Source organism: Olea europaea, chromosome 20 (genome assembly GCF_002742605.1).
Source record: "Olea europaea var. sylvestris chromosome 20, O_europaea_v1, whole genome shotgun sequence".
NCBI lineage: Eukaryota > Viridiplantae > Streptophyta > Magnoliopsida > Lamiales > Oleaceae > Olea > Olea europaea.
The window spans coordinates 7,066,561-7,073,952 of NC_036256.1; the positions used below are offsets into that span (position 1 = coordinate 7,066,561).

Consider the following 7,392-nt stretch of genomic DNA (forward strand, 5'->3'; position numbering starts at 1 on the left):
AAGTCGAAACACTTTTCGTGTTGATACAATAAATTATTTCAATAATTTAAAACAACAATTAATTATAGATTTGCAACAATATGGGGGTGTTTTATGTTTAACTTCTGATATATGGGAAGGAGTTAATAAAAGAGCATATATAGCTACAACCGCACACTATATAGACCCACTTTGGTACATGCATAAGAAAATTATTGCTTTTAGAATTATTGAGTTTCTTCACAATGGTAATAACATATATAATGCTATTATCAGTATTGTTAGAGAATATCATTGCGAGACTAAAATTCGATCTTTTACTTTTGATAATGCTAGTGTTAATAAGGTAGTCGTCGGTAAATTGTGCAGGACACTTTAACCTGATTTTGGTGGGTATTTGTTTCATATTCCTTGTGTGTGTCATATCTTGAATTTAATTATACAAGATGGTTTAAAACATATAAAGGATGAACTTCAAAGGATTAGGAATGCATTAGTATATATTACGATCTCTTCTAGTAGAAAATAAGCATTTGAAGATTTTTGTGCCGAACTAGGGGTGATGACTACTAAAATATTTGTTAGCGACGTAGGCAATAGATGGAACTCTACTTACTTGCTATTAAAGTCATGTGAAGGTTTTGAAAATTTAATAACTAACTTTTATAATAATAGACACGTTAGAAGTGATGACGATGGTATGTTAAATGAATCCGATTGAATTTTAGCTTTGAAAGTTAAATGATTTTTGACATCTTTTTATGAGAACACAAAGATTTTATCCGGCGTTTATTATCCCACAAGCTATATGGTTCTTGAACGCCTTTATATAATTGCAAGAACATTCCATAAATATAAAAATGATCCTGCTTTTATTGAAATTTTAAGTTCTATGGAATTAAAGTTTAGAAAATATTGGGAAGAGCTGCCTATGTTATTTCCTTTAGCATGCGCAATGGACCCACGATATAATATTTCAGGAACCAGATTTATGAACATTTGCAAGGTGTTTCTTAATTTTCAAAATGTAAATATAAATATTAAACATATTGACTTATCAATTTGTCAAAAAAAAAAGGGAAAAAAATCATTATGATTTGGATCCAAGACCAGAGTACCAACCGATCCTCAATTAAGTCAATTTTTGTTATCGAATGGGGTTGGTCGGTTTTAGATTGGGCCAACGACCAAGTAGTGTTGTTTTTGATTGGGTCCAAAACCTTCGTAGTGTAAAATCACATTTCAGCTCGAGCTGAAGTGTCATTGTTCCTTTTAAAGCATCCTATCAATGGTTAAAGGTGATTTTGGAGAGAAATCTTGCTTCCCTTACCCATCTAGTTCGTCATTCCATACATGAAAGTCATCTTTAATATCCACCAAAACATCATGATCTGCTCTCATTTCTAACCTATGGTATTATTCTATTTCTCTCACCACAAGACAACCAATTTGGCCATACTCTCTCAAACTACACTGTTTGGAAATCCCACTTCACACATTTCTCACATCATTAGCCCAGTTTCATGACCCCCCCCCCCACCTCCCGTTGCCACGGCTCACACCAATGTAATACATTCTAAGTCTTTTTGCAGTATAAGAAGTACAGTTATGGATTATATTTATTTTTAGTTGAAGCCCCAAACTAAGCCCATATTTGACAACTATTATTTCAAAATTCTTTTTAATACATAATCGTTTTCAACCACACATTCACAAAATAAAATATTTTACACGTAAACTCACAGTTTTTCTTTACTTTTCCACCACACGTTCTCCTAAAAATCACTATTGACAACATTTTTTTGAGAATAATGGTTGTCAAATAGGGGCAACTTAATTTTTAGTTTAAACCCGCCAAAAATCCATAATAATGTTCAATTCATATTTCATGTTTTCAAATACTTTTTGGTCAAAAAGGTTCCCAAGAATTTCTGTGAAGTTTCTTTGAAATTTTAAATTTAACTAAAAAAAATTTTAAAAATTGGAAAGCTTTACCGAAAGTTCCAAAAAGTTTTCTATCAAGATTTTTAATTAAAAATAGAAAAAAGTAGCATCGACAATTGATTTTAATTTAATTTATCTTTAATACCTAACGCAATGTGGAGTCTAGCTCATTGATTCATTAATTTATCTTTAACACCTACCACAATGTGGAGTCTAGCTTATGTCGGCATTTAAGCCAATCAAAATATCAAATATACTAGTAATCATGGAGATTAATGCTATTATTGATATTATAAAATCAATCTAGATGATATTGAGTTCCTGTTTGTAGGGATTAAAATTATGTTTTTAATAAATTTTAATGAAAGTTGATATAATATATAGTTGAAAAGTTTTGAGTCTAATTAAATATGTAGTTAAATTAATTGTTGACTTGAACTTAAATTAAAATTTTAATTTTAAGTAAAATTAAATGAGAAATACTATTACATAATTCTACATTTAAGCCCCATTTGATGTAGTTTATAATAAAATTTTAAGTATGTTTTGATAAAAAATAATGAAATGTATAGTTGAAAAGATATGGATCTTAGAAAATGTAAAATCAAAATTAATTGGGAACTTTGACTTGACATTAAAATCAGATTTTAATTAAAATCAAATATGGACTTAATTGAGTCTATTACATAATGACAACTAAAATGGTCATAGTGTAACATCGATAATGGCAAATTACACTACTCAAATAGTAAAGTCATTCAAAGCTTGAGATGATAAGATCAGGTGAACCTGCCAACTATATCTATTTTTGAATATATTTAGCCTCTATTTAATGGGAATTATAATTAAATTTTTAGTAGATTTTGATAAAAATTGATAAAATATGCAGTTGAAAGGAAGTGGATCCCATGAAATACTTGATTGTTGTTGATTTTGACTTAAACTAAAATCGGACTTAGTGTAAAAAATAGTCAATTATGCAACTTTCAAAGATTGAAAGGCCAACAATAGTGGTTACACGATTCAAAGTCTATTTTGCCCTTCTGATAATGCGTGTCTATGAAATTTTGTGAAAAAGAAAAAACAAAGAAAATAGCTCCACAGGGGCTTATTTCTATATACATAATTGCGAATTTGCAATACAGCTGCCTAGAGACACATTTTCTATTCTCCGGTTAAACTATTTGTAGCGAGAAAGAGAGAGAGGGAGAGAGATTTAAGAATTACAAGATACTGCAGAAGCTCATTATCAAACAGGCTGTCCAAAAATTCAGGAATTAGCAGGGGAATTCTTCAAATCAATGGACAGTAATCGAGATGCCCTATCAACTCGTGAAGAGGTTAGTTTTCTGCACTGTTCTATTTTTATATACTAAAAAAAATCTTTCCAAACCAAAAGATTTGCACAAACAATCATACAACATTTTTGTTCGCGAAATTATTTCTTAGTGTACAGTTCGTTGACAAGTAATAAAGTGGATTAAATGAGTCCGAATATAGTACCACAGAGATTGATTAGTTCAATTTTACCTATCGTCACCTTAACCGAAACAATAGAAATTCTTGATATTTTAGTTAACTAAATTATGATTTAATAACCTACTTATAAATATAAAGCCTAAATTAACTAAATTAAATGCGTGATTATAACTAAATGCAAGTTTTATAAAAATATGATAATGAAATGCGTACTAGGATCCCGAATCCCCTTATATCAATCCTCTTTAATCCGAATTTTATAAAATTTACAACACGATTCAATTATGAATACCAATATTCCTAATTTGTTTAACAATCTCTCTCGAGTAGAATTAACCTATTTTCACATGTTATCCGACTATATTTCTATGACGGATGCGAACATATAAAAATGTATTAAAGATTTTTGAATACTTAAAGATCACATAAAGCATAGCGGTATATTTCTATCCCCTATCGAACTTCACGATAATTAACATAATGTCTAACTTATTTTCCATCTCTCGAGGGTAAAACAAGCCACAAAGCTCATACAACTATTGCGCATATAATTGTAGAGAAAATAAAATCCATGTCAATCATTCAATAATTAAAAACAGGTTCTAACGTCAAATTAATAAAATTCAAGATTAAAGGTTCATACTATAAGGTTCATTGCAAATCCTAGCACATGAAAATCTAGCCTAACATAATGGGAAATAAAGAAAAACAATAATTAAAACCAATGAAGAACATCACCCAATTGATTCTTGAAGTGAAATCTTGAATCTTGAAGTGGATTGCCTTATTTTTGCCTTGTTCTTCCTCTCCAAATCCTCCAAATTGTGTATAATCTCCTCCAATTCTGTAAAAGTGGCGTCCCCTCATTCTGTTCGAGTTTTAGTTTATATAGAACCCTAAAAATCTCCTTTCCATAAGAGTTTCGGCGAAATAAGGAAACTGCTGAATCGTCCCCGAATCTTGTTCTATGCGACCGCATAGTACATTTCTATGCTGTTGCATAGAGTAAAAAAATTTGAGAAAAAATTCTCGGGATGCTTCTATGCGACCGCATAGTTATACCATTCTTTCCGTTGGATAGTTTTTAGTATTTTGGTTATAACTTTCTCTTCTGATTTTCGATTGAAGTGACTCAAAGTGCATTAGGAAGAAAACTCAAAGATCTACACTTTTGATAGAAATAGGCTTCCTCAAATTCTAATTTTTACTATGTCAAAAATGGATCTCAATTAGAGACTAAAAATCACAAGCATAGTTTTCGCTTGAAAGTTGATACTTGATAATACTTCGATCATATTTCGTCTCTTCACTCCTTTCCTCATCCGATTGACCTCTAAAACTCTTGAATCTTCATTCCATTTCCAGTCTCATCTATGGATTATTTGCAACTTGGTCCCCGAACTATCACTTTGCTCCATTTTAATTTTTTTCGGCTCTTTTCTTCTGAATTTCACCATGTTCATCGGTGTTCCCTACAATTTACAAATATAATGAGATTAAGTCACAATTCAATCATTTTACTCATTATTAAGTGATGTTTGTGACCTAAATAAGTGTGCAAAAACACACTTATCAATTTTCTTTAGCTTATGTTGAGGAAATCTATATCTAAAAACTTGTCCGTAATTTAACAAAGAACTTACGAATCTAACTTGAAGAATAAACTAAAGTTTTCCTACTATTTTTCTTTTCGTGACAGGGAATTGCACCATTCGGGCGTACTATGGTCAGTTTTCCACAATGTTATGTTTATATATACTCAAAAAAATCTTTCCGAAATAGGACAACTTGAAGATTTTCCAAATTATACTTTCAAGAAAAATGGAATGCAGAAGCCAAAGCGTTTCAGGTAGCACTCTCCATTCCCAACACTTTGATTGTTCATGCAAACAGATCTTTGATTTTCAGTGTGTTAATTTTGGCAATTCATTGCTAGACAAAGTTATGCTTGACACTAAACGAATTGCTAACACCAAAATATGAGATCTGTGCACACAAACTATCGTCAAGCTTTTTCTTTAGCTTATATTGAGGAAATCTAAACCTAAGACTTGTCACGTAATTTAATAAAGAACTTACTGATTCAACATGAAGAATAAAGTAAAGCCTTTCTAATATTTCTTTTCCTGGTAGCAGCCATCAGGATCAATGTTTACTCGGGTAAGTTTTCTACGTTGTTAAACTTTTATATACATAAAGAGAAATCTTGCAAAATTGGGACGACTAGAAAATTTTTTCATATTATATTTTCAGAGAAAAATATGCAATGCTGCATTTAAAGCATTTTAGTCAGCCCTGGCCATTCCCTAAACTTTGATCGTTGATGCAAACATATCCTTGATTTTCAGCGTGTTGTTTTTAGCAATTTATTGCTAGATGAAGTCTTGTCAGACAATAAATAAAAATATCAGTGTAAAAATTTGAGATTTGTACAAACAAACTATCATACAACATTTTCTTTGGCCTATATTGAGACTTGTGCAAAAAGTATTGTGCAATATTTTCTTTAGCTTATATTGAGGAAATCTATATCTAAGACTTGTCACATAATTTAACAAAGAACTTACCAATTTGACGTGAAGAATAAACTAAAGTTTTCATAATATTTTTAGTTCAGTGGCACGGAACTGAAGCATCAGGTCGTACTCGGGTAAGTTTTCCGCATTGTTATGTTTAAGTAAACTGCGCCGATTTCGAAAATTTTCATATTTTCTTTTCAGAAAAAATTGAATATAGACTTTAAAGCATTTGAAGTGGCCTACTCCATCCTCTACACTTTGATTGTAAATGCAAACAGATCTTTGATTTTCAGCGGTTAATTTTGACAATTTATTGCTAGAAAAAGTTGTGTTGGACACTAACCAAATTGCTAATAACAAAATTTGAGATTTGTACACACATACTCTCCTGCAATATTTTCTTTAGCTTGTATTGAGGAAATCTAAATCTAAGACTTGTCACATAATTTAAAAAAGAACTTACCGAATTGACATGAAGAATAAACTAAAGTCTTCCTAATAGTTTTCTTTTCGTGGCAGGGAACTGCAACATCAAGTCATGAAGAGGTCAGTTTTTCGCATTGTTATGTTTATATATACTTAAAAAAAATCTTTCAGGACGACGACGACTTGGAGATTTTTCATACTATATTTTCAGGAAAAATGGAATGTAGCATTTAAAGCATTTGAAGTAGCCGTCACCATTCTCGACACTTTGATTGTTCATTCAAACAGATCTCTGATTTTTAGCATGTTAATTTCGGCAATTTATTGCTAGACGAAGTTGTGTTTGACCCCAAAAAAATGGGGAATAAAAAAAATTTAGATTTCTACACACAAACTATCGTCAAAGTTTTTCTTTACGTATATTAAGGAATCTAAGGCTTGTTACGTAATTTAACAAGAACTTACCAAGTTGACATGAAAAATAAACTATCGTTTTTCTAATATTTCTTTTCGGGGCAGCCACAGGCAGGATCAACTTTTACTCAGGTAAGTTTTCTACTTTGTCATGTTTTTATATACATAAAAAGAATATTGCTAAACTAGGATGACTAGAAAAAATTTCATATTATATTTTGAGAAAAAAAAATGCAACGGTGCATATAAAACATTTGAGGCAGCCCTGGCCATTCTTGACACTTTGATTGTTGATGCAAACTTATTCGTGATTTTCAGCATGCTATTTTTTGCAGTTTATTGCTAGACGAAGTTGTGCCTGACAATAAATAAAAATATCAATGTAAAAATTTGAGATTCGTACAAACAAATTATCATACAACATTTTCTTTAGCTTATATTGAGACTTGTACACGAACTATAGTGCAATATTCTCTTTAGCTTATATTGAGGAAATCTGTATCTAAAACTTGTCCGTAATTTAACAAAGAACTTACAAATCAGACTTGAATAATAAACTAAAATTTTCCCACTATTTTTCTTTTCGTGGCAGGGAACTGCACCATTCGGTCGTACTGTGGTCAGTTTTGCG

At 30.9% G+C, this 7,392-nt stretch overlaps 1 long non-coding RNA gene across 1 annotated transcript; it reads left to right on the forward strand.

The window, feature by feature from the left end:
* Nucleotides 1-6,422: 6,422 nt before the first annotated feature.
* Nucleotides 6,423-6,613, forward strand: LOC111369218. Its single transcript, XR_002698075.1, has 2 exons — nucleotides 6,423-6,467; nucleotides 6,559-6,613. It is a non-coding gene; the product is annotated as an uncharacterized LOC111369218 (long non-coding RNA).
* The last annotated feature ends 779 nt before the right edge of the window (nucleotides 6,614-7,392 follow it).